The sequence below is a fragment of the Camelus ferus genome, chromosome 14, assembly GCF_009834535.1.
Source record: "Camelus ferus isolate YT-003-E chromosome 14, BCGSAC_Cfer_1.0, whole genome shotgun sequence".
Taxonomy (NCBI): Eukaryota; Metazoa; Chordata; class Mammalia; order Artiodactyla; family Camelidae; genus Camelus; species Camelus ferus.
The window spans coordinates 32626791-32647699 of NC_045709.1; the positions used below are offsets into that span (position 1 = coordinate 32626791).

The 20909-nt window shown below is 38.6% G+C and overlaps 1 protein-coding gene across 5 annotated transcripts in view; it reads left to right on the forward strand.

The window, feature by feature from the left end:
• FGF14 (fibroblast growth factor 14) overlaps positions 1-20909 on the forward strand; it is a 534916-nt gene that overhangs the window by 431769 nt on the left and 82238 nt on the right. The window lies entirely within an intron of this gene.

Below are 20909 nucleotides of genomic sequence, written 5' to 3' on the forward strand. Positions count from 1 at the left end.
TGGCCATTCGAGCGATGTCTGCAAAATAGCAACAGCAACCACCACAAAGATGAGAACGTTCTCTGTCTGGTGACCCCTTCATCTTTGCTGCAGTATTTGACCTTTACTACGATGCTGCAGGGGCTGTTAATTCATTATTCATCAGTGTTTGATAACATCAATCGATCAAGCAGAAGAGTAATATTATCTCTAAAAATTGTGTTTGCATATTTTAAATGTCCCAGTTCACAGAAAATTGAGCAATTGTGAAAGAGTTGCTGTTCCTATAATCTTTTTTTATTTCTATTTAGAAACTTCCTGTCTTAGGGAGTTTCTTGTGAAAGATTATTTTATATAAAGAAACAGAATTAATGGGAATCCTGAAAAAGAAAATTTGGGAGACAGTAGTTTTTCTAAAACTAAGAATTCAAATTGTATAAATGTTTTACTGGGAAAATACTTCTGATATCAAAATGTATATTGCATTTCAATTAAAGCCAGTCTCTGTTTTGGGTTAATGTGTATTAGAAGCTGAGCACTTTTCCAGCCCCTTCTGGAATATTTACTGTTTACAAATAATCCACATTCTGATTAGCCATAGGTTACAGTGCGGTTAGAATTCGTTTCTGCCACAAGTCCAAGCAATGGAGACTTGGATGAAAATACTTCTTTCCTCTGTTCTTTGATCAAAAATTGACAGATGATAGTCATAGAGCCTCAAAGAAAATAATCTTATTTGGGTTTGCATGCCATCTTCATATAAATTCTTAAAAACTGTTGTTGCTAAATACCATCCTCAAAAAACTACACGTAAACACACACACATTTTACACACACACACACACACACATACACACACACACACACCCAAAACTGAAGCAGAGCCGAAGTGTTCTCTGGGGTCTCCCATGAAATGTGATATGTTTTCTTTAGCAAATCTGGGAAATCCTGTCACAGAACATGAAATGTGAGCTGTGGATTCCCTTTGTGGTGAGCTGGGAAAGGCTCCTGTCACTTTGGAACCTTCCTCTGAGTTCCCTGAAGGGTGTTTCAGCCCATGGACCTGGGCCCCACATTGTGCAAATTGCATTTTGTTGGCCAAGATGAATGTTTAACATATTGGGAGCAAAATGGAGCTAGAATTCCCTATCTCTCCTTTAGGAAAAACTCGATTCAGATAAAGATCATTTTCTAGAGATGCCTTATTTCATATAAAAGTCAATTTCATTGATTTGACATTTGTTTCATTATTTTTGTTTGTTTCTCTTTCCCCCAAGTAATCTCTGAGATGCCTAAAAATCGTTAGATGCGGTCTCTGCCACAGCCTCTAGGTCTGTGTCTGCTGATGATTTTATCACGTTGTTGTGCTCTGGGGTGTACGTTGATGTCAGGGGAAATGTAAATGTTTGTTTCATCTTTTTGCTTCTGAGGGAGATGCTTTCTATTTTTGTGATGGAATTGCACACATGTGCCATTTTTTTAAAGGTAGGGAATGTCATCGTGAGTACGTGTCTGGTTGTGTTCGGTGCGGTGTAGACGGTGCAGCGGGGGTAGACGTGAGGAAGGCACTGACTGCCCAGTCCTGTCCTCTGCACCTTAAATATGGCCTTTCCGCCCAAGAATCAGATCTGTGGGCAACAGCACTGGCCCCAGGATTTGTCCCACTAGCAGCGTCAGACTTACCATCTGACTCATCGTTTTCCTCTCTCACCTCCCTGACTGTCCAGTCACTTGGCTTCTGAGCCTCCCTTTTGGTGCCTTGAATCTCTGATTTGCAGATCTTGGCTTTCTCCTCTTCTCATTTTTGACTCTCTGCTCTGAACCCAGGACCTGGTAAGGGGCACTCTCTGTACTCAGCTCTACCTAAAGAGGTCCCGCTGCCCAGGCCAGGCCCTTAGAATCCTCAGCATCTTGTGGGAGGAGGATTTAGATAAAAATTGAATGTGATTTCGACTTTTTACTAGCATTCTCTAGTTAAAGTGCTCTGTTTATTTCAATGTAATGAAATTCAAATATTTCAATAAAAAGAATGTTTTCCCACATTCAGTCATTTATTCCACAATTAGCTACTGAGAGCCTACTAAAGTAATAGTATAACAACTGCTATAACATATAATAATAATAATGGTTAGTATTGAACCACTCTGCCTGGTACTCTTCTAAGCATGTTACAGTCTTAGCTCATTTAATTCTCCCAACTTATTAAGCAAATACCATTAAAATGATAATACCAGTGTACAGAGAGCTTACGAATCTGTGCGGTCAGTCACCCAGGTAGTAGTCAGCGAAGGCAGAGTTCGAGCATCGTTAGCCTGACTCATTAACTATGTGCTTCACTCCACCACTTCCATGCGCCAGACATTTTTCATAATATGGTCTGGCACTTGTGCTAACAAGAGGTTATAAACACGAGATGATGTAAGGAAAATCTTTAGGGAATTGTAACCTAGGGAAGAAACTTAATTCAGTTATTAAGAATTATAATTTGAAACATAATCTGCTTTCCTTGGAGATTCTTAAATAAAAAAATTAAAATTGTAGAGAATGATCGGAAAAAACGGAAAAGTTTGATATTATATACTGGGTGTTTAATAATCTTAAAATGTATTACATGTAACATTTGAGCTTAAATTTTTAAAGCTGACATGGTTAACCCAACTAAGAAGTTTTGAACTAAATTGAAAAACTTTTTTAAGTGGAAAATGCCACTCAAGCTCAGATTTAAAGAAAAAGGTTAATAAATATTTAAGTCAGGGAAATGTGTCTGTTTTAAGCTTATGCCCACTTTTAAAACATCAGCTTAAACTAGTGTCTAATGTGAGAACAGTTTTGATACTTTATAGATTGAGAATGTGGGCAATAAAATATTCAACGAGAGTTCTGTTAAATGAAAGTCGCGCTAGGGATTTGACATGAGGTGTACAGTCCTCTGTTTGTATTTCAGAAGGTAACTCTCATAATCCCTTGCCATCCAAATAAAGATATTTAATTTGTCAGACAGGTCTGCCTCAGGGGGACCAAAAAAACCCATCTTGACTGAGATGTAAATAATCACATTTCCGATGCAGAAGGCACTTGTTCCTTGTGGAATCTCTTCTTCAGTATGACAATAGTCATTTCTTTTGTGGTCATAATGACTGTAGTATGTCACTTAAAGATGCGTCTCGAGAGATCTGATGACAGATACAAACAGTTTGCTTGAAGGTAGAACGCAGGCTGCACGGTCACAAAACAGAAACTGACAAGTAAATACTTTTTTAAAGAACGAGTTTGAAATGATGTTTAGGGAAAAAAATGTATTTTGACCAACTATAAACTATCTGTAGAACAGTCAAGTTTCTTTTTTTCTCTTCCCAACAAACTCTGACTTTGAAAGACTAAGAAATCCTCTGTAGAAAGACAAGGTTTGAATGTAAATTCTGAATACTGAGGAAAAATTTCGAATGAAAGAAAAATATCATTCATCATTTGGGCAGAGATAAAGAATAGCTGAAGTCAGAATGTGTTTCTGATGTAAGAAAAGAAAGTGGGGGAGGGGAGAGGTGGAAGAAAAAGGGACTGATGATGATACAACCGGTGAGGCCCAGGAACCTGGGTCTGAGGGTCAGTTCCCGTGTTATCATGTTATCATGTCCCAGGCTGCCTGGCTCTCAGCCTGCTCACCTACCAAAAAAAAAAAAAAAAAAAAAAAGGAAGGGAGGGAGGGAAAGAGGAGGGAAGGAAGGAAGGAAGGAAGGAAGGAGGGAAGGGAGGAAGAAAGAAAGAAAGAAAGAAAAAGAAAGAAAGAGGAAAATGTTTCTTGAATGTTTTAAGATAATTTGGGGGTTTGAATTTCTGGTTTAAATCTGGTTGATTTTTCTCAAGGATGGGGTTAAAAAATGTACATAAAATGTGTAGACTCATTTTTTGCTGTCTTATCACATTTATGGGAATATTATTTTTCATGGGGTTGCAAATGTTTCTATTACCCAGATGCGGGCATCTGGAGAGACGGTGAGCTCTGGTGTTCTCCTAAAACTGGTATTTCGTCCGAGCCTCTGAACCAAGTGATACAAGTGGAGAGGAAGACAAACCCCTTTCCTATAGGATTTTAAAAACGAATCAATAAAGTGCACTGTGCTGTGTTGTGCAAATATCAAAGCTCATAAGAATTACCTGGAAAGAAAGGAAAAATGCAAATTCCTTGGATCAACCTCTGGATATTTCATTTCAGTATGTCTGGTGGGAGGCCCAGGAATCTACAGTTTAGTAAGGACCCCCTACCTCCCTCACTCACCCACTGGCAGGTCATTCCAAAGCCAGTAGCCCAACAATCAACAAACACCCAACAAGCATCATTTCAGTGGCTGGTGGGGGAGGTGATGGTAGCCTTAGACCAAAGTGGTGAGAGTAGAGTTGGGGAGAATTGGGAGGCAGACTGCCCGGGCACAGAAACCGACATTGAGTAAAATTAAATATTTGGTTTTCCTAACTTCATCTGCTACTAAGTTGAACTTTGCAGAGATTTGGAGCAGTTCTGCACTCCTCCTTACTGAAGCAGCAGCTCGGGCTCTGGGACACTTGGACACTGATACCCCTTCATCCTAACGTCACTTCACCCAGCTATCAATGCACATTGAATGTATGGGGTGGGGTGTATGTGTGTGAAATATTCTTTAATTAAGGAAAAGAAAAGCTAAATGCTGTATAGTCTGCAAAAAGCATTTTCAAGGACCTCAAAGTCTTATCTACCTTGCATGAGACAGGTTTCTGATACTATAGTCGTATCTTTCAGAAAGATTTGCATGAACCTCTTTTACAAAGGTGGTTCCACTGTCCCTCGTCTGTGCCAGCAAGCATCTCTTAATTACGTGTCTTTGTGATTCTGCCTGTCCTCAACCTTCCAAGAACACCCAGACGGGAAAGTCTCAGAGCTCCCTGCCTCCTACCATCAGTGGTACATCTTTCTTCAAGTCCACAGCTCTAGCAAAACAGGACGGAACAATGTGTTTTCCTCTTGACATTTGCTCCTCTGTTCATTGCTCAAGTTTGGGCCTAGAGATGGAGCTGCTTTGATATTTCACAGTGTGGTGTCTGCTTTCCTTCAGGCTCTTTCTGTTCTTCCCTGGAAATTACTCATCCAAAGGCACACACACTCACTCACCTGTATTTTTGCACCCAGGGAGTATTATGGGAGTTCTTTGCTCATCCCTGAAACCCATCCTGTCTCTGAATAACATCTGTGGACATCTAACCTCAGGAAACTGTGCACTGTTCATCTCAGTGCTGGTAGGGTGAGCCATGCCTGCCAGTGTTTTTTTTTCTTTAGGTACCAGGCAGTGCCTGGGACTAATCAGGTAATCTGAGCTATAGTGATTGTCACTGGCCATCAATATCCATTGCAGGTGAGCCAAGGGCCTCAGCAGCATCTGAGGACGCTTCTCCTGGGGACTGGCCATTTGCTCTCTGATGTGACCCCAGGGAGCAGAGGGGCAAAACTATAACCAAGCAGGTTGCTATTGATCTGATTACCAGACGTGCTCCTTTCAGAATGGAAATTCTCCCATCTTTCATCCTTCATCCTTCATCTCTCTGAATGGGTCAGTTTCTTTATTCAAAAAGCGTATTAAATTTGAGATGATTGTTAATGTCTTTGTTATGACTCTGTATGCATGTCGTTCCACACAAACTGTATCTAACTCATTTTGAGAATGTGTATACACACACACACACACACACACACACACATAACATATATAAAATGTGTGTGTGTGTAAATATAATTTTTGTGTGTATAATTTGTGTGTGGATCATTGGAATTACACATTATGCCTAAACTATATACATATTTATTCACGATTATACTTCTGATCAGAGTGTTCCTATTTCTCTTTATGAAATGTCAAATAGTTTTAAAATTTACACCTACTCTAAAACTTTACTTATTATGCTTAATACACATTTATTTTTCATTAAGTTTTCCTATGGTCACCTCCGTATTATGACTCAGTTGAATATGTTATCCAGGTAAAAATGCCTTTATCCTTTCTCAGTACTTTGGCTAAGATAATTTCTAGTAATAAGGAAGTGAACATGGTACTTCAGTTAATTTCCCTCCAGTATTCATGTAATTCCCATGACCCTGAATTCTGATGCACAGAATATGATTGGTTATGACAAAGGCAAGAAAGCCATCATTCTACTTAATTCACTCACCAGAAGGGAAAAAAAAAGGGAAACAAATGCAAATGGTAGACTATGTGTAATTAATTTCAAGGAGTCTTTGGACAAAAGGAAAATATGAAACATCCCATTCGTTTATTGTTAGGTTGATAGTAGGCAATAAAAATAAATAAATAGACTTCTGGGCTGTCCAAGTTTCAGTGCCATTTTATGGAATATGAAGGAAGGAATTGGAATTGAAATGAAAAAGATACCAACAGCTTAAGAGGAAGAAGAGGGAAAAAAGAGAAATGGAGAGGAGATAATAAGTCAGCAGTAGGAAGAGGCATTAGGCAGCGCTGGAGGAGGGGGAGAAAAGAAAGAGAAAGAAGAGAGGCTGAGGGGAGGAGACGGCCAAGGGAACTAAACGGGGAAGACACAACACAGGAGACGGGAGAGGGCGGGCCATGGCTTCCCTCTCTCCATCACGTTCCCGGAATCCACCTGACTCCTGGCTCCAGCCTCCTGTTATGGGTTGGAGAAAACAAAACCCTCCCTCTAGAAGCACAGGCTGGAGTTTCCAACCACACCTGAGGTAGTTTTCCTCCTGTCTCCCCATAACCACATTCACCTCTTTCCCCTCCCCTAGCCTCGTCTTCCAGGACGGCAGCTGTGCCTGGGTCACGTTATTCTGTAAACGAGGAAGCACTGCCGCTTCATCTTTCCAGACTTCCATAATAACTCCCAAAGGATTAGACCTGCAGCAGTAGGAATGGTGGCGAGAGACACGTGGCAACATGAGGGCCACTGCAATAGCCCAGGGGAGGGGTGCTGAGTGTGTTCAATGGAGCATTATCACCCTTAAAAAAGAAGGAAATCCTGCCATTTGCAACAACAAGGATGAACCTAGAGGGTGTTATAGAAAGTAAAATAAGCCAAGACACATAAAGGAAAAAACTGTATGATCTTACAGGTAGAATCTAAACAAGCTGAATACATAGAAGTGGAGTCTTGAGCAGTGGTTGCCAGGCAGGAAAGTAGGAGAATGGGGGAATGAAAAAAAAGAGAAGGAAAAAAAGAGAGGAAATTAAATAGGGCTTGTAAACTACAAGCATTTGTTCTGTTTGGACAGGGTGTGTGTGCGAGCGCCTCACCCCCCACCCCCCGCCGCTCCCCGCCACCGTGATCTGAATGCCTTTAGGTGGGGCAAGCACTCTATAGTCTACAGTTTGGCAACAATTACAACTACTGCTTAATTGTGTAAAGGAAAACACTACACACACGATAACTTTGTTCCTACACACACGTTAACTTTGTTTCCCCACCTGGAGACACTGGCATTGGCAACCCCTGAATTAAGGGACTGGAAAGGGTGAGAGAAATTTGGAAGTGTTTTTTGAGGAGTTAGAGAAAGAACTGCACAGTTGTGTGGGTGTAGGAGGTGACAGAATCCTGGCTCACCCTGGTATGACTATCAGAACCTGGGCTATGATGCTTTCCAGGGAGAAAACAAAACCTGGAAGGAAGAGGGGGCTTGGGTGGAGGAGATGCTGCATTCCATTTGGGACCCAGGATATCGAGGTGGGTTATCAACCCACCAAATGAGTGCTGGATGATGACCAAACTCTTTTATCCCCAAAGAATCGTGTCTAAGGGCTGTGTTAGTGTGAAGACAGAGAAAGAATTGTTCTGTGATGGGTGGTGATTGTTTTCCTTTTCTTCCGGACTGTCAGACAGAGATGAAGAGAAGAGGTCAACAGCATCTGCACAGGTGAAGATAGATATTAGACGTTATAAAATAGCGTGACTTCTTGAAAAAGCTTTCTAATATATTTTGCTTGATTTCTAAGTATACAGAATCAATAGAGGCAATTTTAAACACTGGATAATAGAGCAAAGGACTAGCTGAGTTAAATTCATAACTTGTGCCTTTATAAAAATTAAAGCTTATAATATAGGAACAAAGTATCAGACCTTCAGATATTCTTATAGTGGTTCACAATCCTCAACATTCATCCATATGACTCATTGTAAATATCCAGATCCCAGAACATTAACCTAAAAGGTTCTGATTCAGTAAGTTGCATATGCCTCAAAATCAGAATTTTGAATGTGTGTTCCAAGCATGTCTAGCACAGGTGCCTAGAAGAGCATCCCTTGATAAACAAGGGTCTGTGTCTGCATCACTGTCCCCGGAGATGACATGATTTTATATTTACCATTGCTTTCTTCTTCTTCTCCTCTGCCCTCTCCCCCTCCCCCCTTCTTCTTCTTTGTATTATTAGTGTTAGTATTTACAAATTCATGGACCAGTTCAAGCCCCCGGGAAGTAAGTAGAATGACATGACCTTAAGTAATGCTCACCTTTCCCACTGACCAGATGAGCTGGCCTTTGAGGAAGTGAATGGAGAAGAGTCCTGGCTGCGATCATGCCACTCAATCCGGAAAGACTAGGACGAGAAATTCCTGGAAAGAACAGGGCAAGAAATGTGTCCTTGAGCATCAAGATAATATAGGGAGAGAAATTTTTGGTGAGCCTTGAGAAAATAAAAGAAGAGAAATAGAAACAAAGTAAGATACTACTTTTCAGGCTAGTGACAGCTCGTTTGCAGTCCTGAGAAAGAGGCAATCTCCATCACGGAAAGCTCGGAGATTCTCCCCAAGATGCCCAGCCTGGGGCCGGCGGGCACCTGCTGACCTGAAGGGCTGGTTCAGGACAGAGACATCCTGACAGAGCTGGTTTCCAATGACAGCAAATCTGGGTTGCTTCAGAAGTGAGCTCTTTTTAGATTTTTTTAAAAAGTTACTGATGAAATAAATATATCTATATTTAATAAATTGTTTATTTTTCCTAAGCCTCTGTTTCTTCCGAGACAAGTTTGTTTTCCTCTAAGCAGGGCCTTCCCACACAAGTCCCATTTCTGGAACAAAGGAGGCCTGCTTCTGCCCTAGGTGAACGCCAGGTCCCTGGTGCTGGGCCCACATTTGGGCTTCTTTTCCAGGTCCTGTGTAGAGAGTGGGCTGATCCCATTAAGGCCCATCATTATACAGATTTCTTAACTGAACCAAAACCCCTTATACCTCACAGAAATGAAACACATATGACTGAGCACAAAAGAGTGTGTGAAAAATAAGTGGAAGATCATTTCTGTTCAATGAAATTACTCAGCACTTAAATATAGACCGAAGAGTCAACACTCGGTGGAGATGTGTGTAATCATGAGTTCACTTACTCGCTCCATTCAGCCGACATTTCTGTAGCCTTCCATTGACAGCTATTGTGCTGTATGTGCTGGGGCTTCAAAGATACGTGCAAGATGCAGCCCCCGTAAAGTCCAATAGACACGAGAAAATCATTCAGAGAAAATACTGACTAGTCATATGGATAAAGGAGTCTAAGAAAGGTTTTTTTATCTTTTCTCAGCGTCTATTATTCTATGACTATATTTGTACATTTCCTATCACACTTTGGACAGGCGATGGGCATGTAGGAAGTCTTCAACTGTAGTTCTTTTTTTATTATTTATTATCCTTTTATTTTTTGTTGAGAGGGAAGGTAATTAGGTTTATTTATTTATTTATTTATTTTTAGAGGAGGTACCGGGGATTGAACCCAGGACCGCATGCATGCTAAGCTTGCGCTCTACCGCTTGAGCCAAACGCTCCCCGCCAGTCTGCAGTTCTTGATTGATTATTGTTAAGGTGGAATCAGTTTCACCAGCAAAATTTATGAATTTATTCCTTGAGAGCCTTCCTTGTTCGTGATGTTCATTATGCATGCCACTTACCTTTTTACCCATGAAAAACATTAAGCATCAGCAAAGAAGATGCGAGTCTGTTCATTTCTCAAGTTAGACTTGCAGAAAAGCACTTATTTGCACATTTCCTTCCTGAAAGGGCATGATAAACTCAGAGAGGCAGAACTCGGATCTGCAATGTTTGATGCTAACATGGTCATGTTTGCATTACCGAGGTGAGTGGTAAGCTGTCTTCACCTTAAAAAAGCATCTCAGGGCAAAAGTGTAAACCCTGATTTCTTGTCAATGTTGCTACCACTTGAACTTTTTAACAATTTAAAGCAAGAGCATGAATGATGATCATTAAGGAAAGGACTGTTATTTCTATATGTTCTTAAATGATACAGTTGTAGTGTCAAAGAAAAAACACCACAGTTTGAAATTTTATCCTAGTTTTCTCTAGAGTGAAAACTGTAAAATACAGACATAAATTTATGTTAGATCTAAATGTTTCCTTTTTTTTTTTTTTACAAATCTATATTTGTAGAGGATGAATGGTAGATGGTAGGTGGTGAAAGGAATTTTTATATGTAAGGACTTTCAAAGACTACCTGAAAAATTGAGTCCTAAATAAATAGATAATATTTGAGAATGAACTGTCTCTTTGTTTTCATTCTCCACACCATGAAAAAAAAAATGCATATAAAACTACGTAAATGCTAAAAAGGCCAATAGTCCATTAAAATGAATGACAAATCAGCTTTAACACTAAAGCAACAATTAATAGCTACTAAAATTTGGGACAAAATTATGCCTTCTTAAAAATTGTTTGCATATGTGGGAGGCCCCATTATTGTAATTGTATATACACCATCCACCCAAGTGGAGCTGATGGATTTTGTTTCAGATTACACATTTTACTTTTAGAGAATTCTTCTCCCTATTTCTGGGAATGGAGTTGCATGTAAGCTATGAGTTCATGGTGGGCTCTGAGTAAACATTGGGTATCTCTCTCAGTTTCCTGAGTGTAGCTCATTTCTTAGTAATTTATATTCTATTTCTTAGTCACTTGGGAATAAACAAGAAAAATAAGTTTAAAAATAATTCATAAAAATATGACTCGTATTCTTTTCCAGAAAAACTAATACAACAACCATTATTGGAAAACCAAGTTGGCTATTTTTCTTCATATCATTTACTAAAATTGGCAAAATTATTCCTTTTGTGATCATTTTCCTTGTTTCCTTCTCTTTATGCCGTGTGTTTCCAGTGATTTTAGAACTGCAGTGTTATTGAAAGAATAATGACCATTTATTTGACTAAAAATGTTGGTCACATTTTCTTTTTAATATTACGCATCAATCAGTATTGGTCCAAAACATGCTAGAGCCTAAAGAAATAATGATAAAAAAAAGACAGACATGACCCCTATCCCCATGGAACTTATAGTTTCTGTATATATGAACTCCATATACAGTGCGTTTTAACTTTGAATTATTTCTCTACATCATGGAAGGGTGTTTTGTGCTACTTAGGGTTACACTGAATGTTGGTTGTTTGTCTTAAGGTAATGTATTCAATTTCGAATGCAGGTTCCTGGAAAGGTACATACTGTACTTCTGAATAAGGACATGGTAGAGCTCTTGAGAGAGTATTTAGAGTTAGATATTGGTTTTAAGATCTGACAACTATACAGAATGAAGGGAGATGAGTCACTGGTTAATAGGTACATCCCAACCCATGCAAAGGCTTCATAATTGGTTGTTATCTGATGTCCCGATAGAGAGAGAGACTGGATGGGAACAAGATATTTTTGTGAGGCTTTAGAATTGCTGCATCTATGACAAGGTGGGGATACTTTATTTGGCTATTAGCCCTGGATCCAGACCACTATTTAGCAGAAATAGTTATGTGGACAAACAGGAAACATTATTCTACTTTACTCTTACGCTGGTACAAATAGGACCTAGAGGTACTAGCCTGACACACGGTGGATATTGGTTTATGTCAGGAGACGAGCTTTTACCCATGGCATGTAAGAAGTTAGCTGTGAATGCCCTTCACAGGGGCCTAGTGACAAATGGTTGATCTTCAATGACTCCCCATTAATGTCAGCTTCTCCAGTTAACTCCCTGGTGTCTCAGCTCTGAACCCTTTATAATGCTGTTTCGGTCTCTAAACCTTAAACTGAGGGCAGAAGCGATCCAGAGCCTCGTCATGGCAAAGTATTTTCCACAGTGAGCGAATCTCTGTTATGGTTCAAGTGTGTTGGCTTTCTGGGCTGTGCTTGAGAAACAGCTTTGAAGAAGTCAATATCTTTCTTGCTTATAAATAAGGAAGGGTAAAATTCTGAGTAGAGCTGCGTATTTATTGTGGTATGAGAAACAGCAGTTTTTATTAGAAGGCATGTTAAATGCTCACAATGCAGCGATGCAGGTTCATTTGCGAGCATTTGCTCTGCTGTCAACACTTATTACTCATTATTTTTGCTATTGCGTTAAATGGGAAAATGATTGTAAAGGGTTATGGAACTACAGAGAAAATAATGGCGTCTGCAGCATTATTAATTATTTAAATATTGCCATTAACATTTTGCTTTCTATCCTATAATCATCAATAGAAGCAATGGGAAGGTTTTTTTTGTTTTTGTATTAAGAACTTGCCATTGAGATAACTCTACCTACCATTTAATGGCAGCCAGTATGCCTAACTCCTCTATTGCTTTTATTCCAATTTCGATTAGAATTCTATATTTCTAGCAATATTAGTAACAGAAAAATCAATAATAAAACTTTTCAAAAGTCCTCTAGACAACTTTTACCTAGAGATGAGGCAAGAGGCATTCTCTTAATGTCCATGGAGAAATAAAATCTAATGTGAAATATCATACTAAAATAAAGGAGGAAATTATTAAGAAATTGTTCCACAGGGGCCACAAATGTGTTAACTGTTTTTCTAATGCAGTTTGAGTCTTTTAAAAGACTGTTATATAGACTTAGCAAAGCCAAATGTGTACCCAGGAGAAATAGCAGTGAGCCTTTATTTAATTTAAAATTACATTGCAAGAGAGGGCTTACACACTGAAATGGGTAGACAGGAGAATTGCCTTGAGCAATATAGTTCCCTTGTGTTTATCTTAAAAAAAATCAAATAACACCTTGTAGGAATCTGAATGCAGACAAAGTTCTTATTAATTTTTATGCATTATTCATGCAATAACAATAACCAAAAAAGGGGAAAAGAAACCGTGCCAGCAATATGTGATTGTTTCAAAGCACGAGGTGTTCAGTCATACTTCGGTTCTCTGAGCCACAAAGCTAGTCCTGATTTTATTTTATTCCTGATTAATAGTCTTTGGGACCAATTAGACATTCCTCAGACTCATTAAACTATTGACTACCAGGACCAAAATATCCAGTTACTTAGTTTTTTAATGAATAATAACTTCATTAGATAGTATGTTCCTAATATGACTAGGGAAAACTATGAAATGTGTATATTGTGGTACTTAATTTCAATTATCTAGTCTTCCAATCATTTGCTTAACAAGAGACTTGCCCAGAGGTTTGTTGAAACAGTGACTACCTGGCAAATTACCGTGTACTAATCGATCCAATAGTAGCATGTTAAAATTACCTGAACCAGTCTGCTCAGTACTTAATTGTATTTTCTGTCAGTGTTCTACCTAGAAGCATTTGTGCTTTAAAATAATTTTTTACTCTGAAAAAATGTGGTAGAATTGCATTATCGGGTCCTTGAGGTGATTTTGCGTTTGAGGCGGTGACGGTGAGAAGCAAGATAAAGATGTAGAAACCAAAAGCCCTAGTTCTGTGACCATAGACCCGGCAGAGCCCCAGAGTTGGTTTTAATGTATTGTTGAACTAATCTTGTTAATTCCACTTCAAAGTGAGGTTTTCAAGGGTAATTCAATGACCTGAAGGGGTGACTGCATAATAGTCAAGTATGTTACCACTGGGGAAAGTAGAATTCTTGTACTGAGGACACTATGTGGTGTGTGTGTGTTTGTGCATAATTGTTCTGTAACCATAAACTACTAAGACACTCTTTTCTCACACAATGAAAAGGATACACAGATGGAAATTAGTATTCTGATATGTAAATGTGGGTATTTTCTCTTAGTTACCATTTAGGCATTTTTCTGAATACTCATTGTGAAGTACAATGAGCATAAAATCCACCTTGAGGGATCTTGCTTAGGATTTATAATTCACAACTTCAGTTCATTTTAATTCTTCAAAGGCAAATGCCTTCTATAGTTCATTTCTTCAATGCATAACAGAGGGGGATTGGTAGATGGGCGTGTATAACCGGAGATGAAGATACCCAGCTCAGAAGACTCATTGATGGCTGGCCATGCCACCAGCGCTAATTAAAGCACTGGGGCCCTACGGGTGACCCTGAGAATTCTGAATGCCTTTTTATAACATGATGATGACATTTGAAATACTTTCCAAGAAGTAGACGGAACACTCAATCATGTTTTCTTTAATCTTTAGATACTGTGATTATGTTCTGGCAGAATGACGGCAGTTACTTACCTAAGGTCAGCAGACATCGCCGTGCCTATCACAGACACATGGAGAGTGAGGCAGCACTCCCCAGCTGTGCGGTTGGCCCGGTGGGCTCCGTGCCAGCAGCGGGTTCTCTCTCTGACACTCTTTTGCCACAGCTCCCTGTGCCTGAAACACTAGGTTAGCAGGGAACGGGGGGTGGGGGGGTGGGGGGGGTGCAATTCCTCTCCTCTGCTTATCCGGCCTGGGATCTCTCTTCAAAATTTCAAAAAGACTAAAATTATGATGTCTGCAAAGAGCATTTACATTTATCCACAAGTGGGTATACGTCCTTGTAATCTCCCTTAGAGTAAAGATGACATTTAAATATACGGCTCATCAGAATAGTGTTCAATCTAAATACTTGTAAGCAATCTGCAAATGTACTGGTTTTCTAAGTCTCATAATGTCTAATGAGTGTTAAAGAGAAATAAAATAACCTTTCTTGGGTAGTTTTCCAATTCTGAAAGTAACAAGCTTATAGGAAACAAAATGTGGAGATTTGAGGTGAAATCTTTTTTTTCTTTTTCTCTTTTCTTCTCTCTCTCTTTTTAAGATTTGTAACTCGGTTCACCTCTTTGGTAGGCCTCAGGGTTTCTTTATCTCATGGCTACAACCAGTGCTACTATCTTTCTCTTAATGTCAAATTGCTTTCACTGTGTCGCAGAAATGACCTAGAAACAATTTCAAGAAAGTGGATCCCGTAAAATAACGTTCCATGTCACCTTTTTATGTTCTGAAACTAGATAAAAATGTCAATATAATATAAGTAAATGTATAATTAAACTACACAGTTTACATATGATTCTAAGGGGAACTTGTCACTGCTTTTGAAATTTATTTACTTGAAAACTAAATTTATTCATTCTGTGGGTTTTACAGTTTTAAACACAGAATATAACTTCATTTTGACAATTATTTTAGTAAAACTTTTATTTCAACTTGCAGTAATGTGTATCCTATGTCATACTTTAAGAGCGCCATTCTATCACCTTATTTGGAAAAGACAAATTTATTTTCCTGAAAAGATACATGTATTATTTTTATCACATTGATGATTTTGAAAATATGATTTATTTAATTGTGATACATTTCTGGGTCTCCTAGCAGTGATCATCTGCTGGAAGTTAACCATATTTCTATTCATATTTGTGTATGAGAAATAACAATATTCCAAGGGAAATACTAGCATTCAAGCTGTTGATATGTATATATTAAGAGAAAAGTATTTCATGTACATTTAGCTGTAAGGTTGGTTTCAGTATATTTTCCATTTAACATTTGTAATTCTGTCATAATGAAGAAATATATAATTATTTTATCCTATTTAATGTGTGTGTAACAATCAAGGGAAATTTCTGCATATTCAAATTGCCAGGATGAATGAAATGTTAGTATTTTCTTTGGAAGAGATATTGAAAGAAATTAAGGGGAGAAACACATACTTAGTTCAGCTCTGCTCCCTTCAAGCTTAAAATGGGGCAGATAATAAGGTTTTAGTTCACTTCCATTCTCCTTCCTGCTAAGACTCAGATAAGGTTGCTATCATACACTTGGTCTCTACTCAAATTTCTACTGTTATATCTTTCATTAGTGATTCTCCAGGTGTTGATAAATTTTCAAAATAATAATATTCACAGGAGAAATAAGCATTACTTCAGATCATATATGTCTAGCTGGTTCTTCTTGGACCATATGGTTTACTTTTTGTATTCTTATTTTAATCTTTTATTTGGTCTTAGGTATCATGATAGCACTACTAACGAATTGTGTGCCTCAGCAAATAAATGAGACACAACTCCTACTAGATCAAGCTGCTGTCTGCAGAGTTTTGAGGGAGCAGCACTGAACACTATAGGGAAACGTTGGAAATACACACACACTTGCACGCTGACCAGATTGTTGGCACGTTGACCAGACACATCCACTATTCGTGCTATTTTATAATTATACAGTGACCTCTGCCACCAGCATCACCCCAGTGAGGGACAGTCAGGACTGTTTGCCCTGGAATTCAAAGCTTTCTTCCAACCAAAACTATGAAGTCTTTCTGATCTATTGCCCCTACCCACACCGTATCCCCAAACAAGAGAGATTTTTTTTCTCTTCTTTGAACATCCATAATATGTTATTTGTACCTCCTTGATGGCTCTAATGCCATTTTCCTTTGCTTAGAGACATTTGTTTATAAGCCTCAGATGTTCTCAAGTTACATTTTTATTTTTTAAATTTTTTTCACAGGCTCACTGTCCTCATTTCTTTTTTTATTGAAGTATAGTTAATTTACAGTGTTTTGTTAGTTTCTGGTGTACAGCAAAGTGATTCAGTTATACACATATATATGTGTATATATATTCTTTTTTAGATTCTTTTCTATTATGAGTTATTACAAAATACTGAATATAATGAATATAATTCCCTGTGTTGTACAATAGGACCTCGTTGTTTATCTATTTTATATATAGTAGTTTGTATCTGCTTATTCCAAACTCCTAATTTATGCCCCCCCAACCCCCTTTCCTCTTTGATAACCATAAGTTTGTTTTCTGTGTCTGTGAGTCTGTTTCTGTTTTGTAAATATGTTCATTTGTAGCATTCTTTAAATTTCCCGCATATAAGATATCATATGATATTTGAGTCACTTTTTTTTCTTTCTCATCCTTCATTGCTTTTCTGCCTTTCTCAGCATGCCTGCACTGTAGTTTCTTTGTTTCCCTGTCTCTGTATTGTGACCTTCACTCCTAACCCTAAATCATAATTAATTTCTGCCACTGGATATTTTCAAGTGAATCGTTCACCTGTACATGTAACTCTGTAAATGACCACTCTGGAGTCTGTTCCCTCCCTTGCCAGCAGCACCTCTCCCTGTCCAGCTGTTAACAACTAGAGGAATTGCTCCCCGAGTTTTGCTATCAGATCGGAGCTGTTATTTGTTGTTTTGTAAGTTATGTGCACATAAAGTCTTATTAAGCAAAACACTCAAGGTTTTGGATTAGAAATGCTTTCAACAGGCAACAGTTTATGAAAGCTGTTGCAATGGTTGTTGAAAAGTCCAACACACGTCTAAATTTCCAGTGACATTAAACTTTTAAAGAAATTTTGCTTTCACCAGTTAAAGTTGTGTTAGCTACAGTTCCCATAGCAATTTTTCTTATCTCATATATTTAAAAATATCACTAAATCCTAAAACATTATATTTATTACTGCGTAAGGAATTTCTTTGTAAATTCTTTTTCTGGACTATCTTCTGTATTATTGCCATTACATGACATTTACAAAATACTAGCAGATGTGTGGTGACAAGGACCTTGTAAGACAAGTCCTTCCAGGCTGAGAGTTCACATTTCAGGTAGATCATGGAGATTTTCCATTATTCTACCAAATACTAGAGAACATTAGCTCAAAACGAAGATTTTCTTGATCTGAATCCATTCCTGTAAATTTCTACAGCGTCAGAGGAAGTGGGAATGCTGGTCTCTGGCACTTACAGTACAATCTTTCAGCTTTCCAACATCATAGCTCTGTGCTCTGAGTTAATTGTGTTAAATTTGCCAAGGTATGTTCAAGAATGCACGTGTACCTCCAGGGGAACGTCTCCCGAGCAAATAGTTGCACATGATTTAGGGGAAGTATTTTCTTTCTAAAACAAAAGTCTGTAAGGATATACATTGAGAATGATGTAATGATTAAATTTTATCACTTAATATTTGGGAATTATTAAAGGGGGGAAGCATAACTGTGCAGCCTATGCTAAGCCCAGAGCACTATGTGCTGTTAAATGGACACTTCTGTTCCTCCGTAGAGCAAAGAATGAAAATCACAGGTACCTCAGCCACACTGTAAGTGTGGAGCTGTGACATATGTTGAATAAAAGGCTTAGAGCCCATAAATATGTGGTTATAATGATAAAGGAGCTTTAAGTGTATGCTTTTTATTCGCCAGATCTCCAAAGCAAAATAGTGTCTGTGGAAGGTGACATTCTCATGCATGGTCTTCATGCCAATTTCAAAGAATGATGTCCTTTAGTGAGGATGAGAGTGCAGGGAACACAGCATTTTGGGACAGCAAGTCTATGTATGGGTGACATAATGTCAAAAGTCATCAGTTAAAAATCACTAGTCTCGCTGTGTACCTGGCTTTCCTAGTTTTAGTAAATGTCTGTAATTGGCAGCAATGCAGGGATCTTCCTTCTGTGACTTATTTGTTATAGTTTTAAGAATGTTTTATTTTAATGGCTTCAATTTGCACCCTGATGTTTGTGGTAATAGTGAGGCTTAGAAGACACACCGAAGTATTTTTGTGGTTGAAAGAGCTTAAACCTTTGAAACTCACTCTGTCTCTGTACACTCATGTAATTTAAATTATGTTCCTATCTTGTCCGTAGCAGGCCTTTGCAACAGGACAGTATAGGTTAGTTTTGTAAATCTCATATTAGAGTCCTTTCATCTTATAAAAATTTAAAATTAGATATAGACATAGGTAACTGACACTTATTTTTATGTCCCATATTGTTACTGTAAGTCTTATGGAATTTGAGAGAGCTCTTTTTTACATGAAATTTACTCTCTTCAATATCCCCCTTTTCCCACCTCCCACTCTCCAAGCCACTGGTCATTTGCTCCTTCATGAAAACTTCCACTTGTGAGTCATAGATTGGGCAAGGGTCACCTTCACTGATCCTTCATTCAGTCATTATTTCTTCCCTCCTCCCTTGTATCTAGATAAGTAATCCTTTTGTTCCTTATGATATTTCATCATAAGTTTTGGTTGACAGTGCCATCTCCTCCTCCAACTAGAGTTGGACTACTTAAGTATATAAATACTTAAGTGTGTATTATTCGGCTGTGTGAAAATATCACATTACACATAACTTAAGCAAAGTCCCCCATACATGTGATGTTAAGCATGTACCCAGAGCAAGCATACGGCAGAGACACTGGTCTGTTTTCCTTCTATTGGATTCAGCTCCAGGAACTCTCATAAGGATCTACACAGTGACTATAATTCACTGTACAACACATGTACCAATATGAGACTATAATAGACATTGGCCCCTGAATGCAAGCCTCCTGGTACACAATGAGGAGGGGGGCAGAATGACTGGTTTTAATGCTGGAGAGAAAAACTGGCTCTGTTGAACATATTGAAATAATACATTAATCTCCCAAAGTGTTCTAGCCCTAAGATGTGCTCAAGAATAAATTTAGCCAAATTTAATGTCTGTCTTGCTTGCTAATTTCACCCCTAGTTCTAGATTCAGCTCTACTGTACACCCAGCGTGTCGCAGGTGCATGACACGTATTTATTGTTGAAAGCCTCAATTCTGTGTGTGTCTCCTAGTGGAAGAACAGTCATTGGGATGACCATTTGTCTGAGTTTGGCCCCAGGCAATTTTAGTTCACACAGGTTGTGCTGGTATCAACATTAATACTGCCATCTTTCATTCTTAAAGTTTTCCAAGTCTGGAGGATACATTATATGGTCACCATAAGTATAATGATATTTGAAATGGTGTTTTTAATTTGAGCGTTGGCATGCATGATGTGGAAATGAACAATGCTGCAGCCCAAAGACGCAACTGAGCTAAGACTTGCTTGATGACACTCATTGCACGACGCTCATTGCTCTTCAAGCCACACCTGCCTACCTGACCTCTGCTCTTGCTGCTTAACTCTCTCCTTCTCCTTACATGGTGCAGAGATGAACACCATTACTTTTCACATGAAACAATACTCTCTTACAGCCCTTTTCTTTCCGCAGAACACTTTAAACATCTCCTTCAGTCATTCAGTAGCATTTATCCTTTGGCTTCTTGAAAATGTGTTGGCGTTTTTCACCCATCCTTTCTTCTGAGTCTGGATTTGACTTACGGACGTTATCAGTATTCCTGCCCGCTGGGGTCGCATGTCCGGGAGCATCTTTATTGCTCCATTTATCATTTGTAAAAGTAATATTTCATGTCATGGTGGTAACATTGACAAGTGAAGCTTAACCTTATAAAAGGAATTGCTAATGTGCTGATAAAAGAAGGAAGGAAAGGGCCAGATTCGTCATGAAGATGAAGAGAGTAGCGAGAGAGAAGAGACACCAGGGTGAAAGGAGGGTGCCCGAACAGCCACCCCTGCACGTTGTCTGGGGGCAGAGGGGACACTGGAAGAGGGGCAGGAGGATTTGACACCCTATAGAGCTTAACTGCTTTTTTCCAATGACTTTGCATGCAAGGTTCCTCAGAAAAGGGGAGATAACCATCCTCAAACTACACCAGAAGAGCAATAAACTCTATAGCCAAGTTATCATAAGCAGACCATAATGTTAACAAAGAAATCTTGATGTATTAAAAAATGAATGTATATTTAATTGTATACATACTTAGTAATCAGGTGGTTCCCACCAATGACTATAGTAAGTATTTTCGTAGTCTGCTGTAGAAAAGGTGGCAGGTTCAGAGGAGACCTGGAAGAAGCAGAAATTCTTGCTTTTG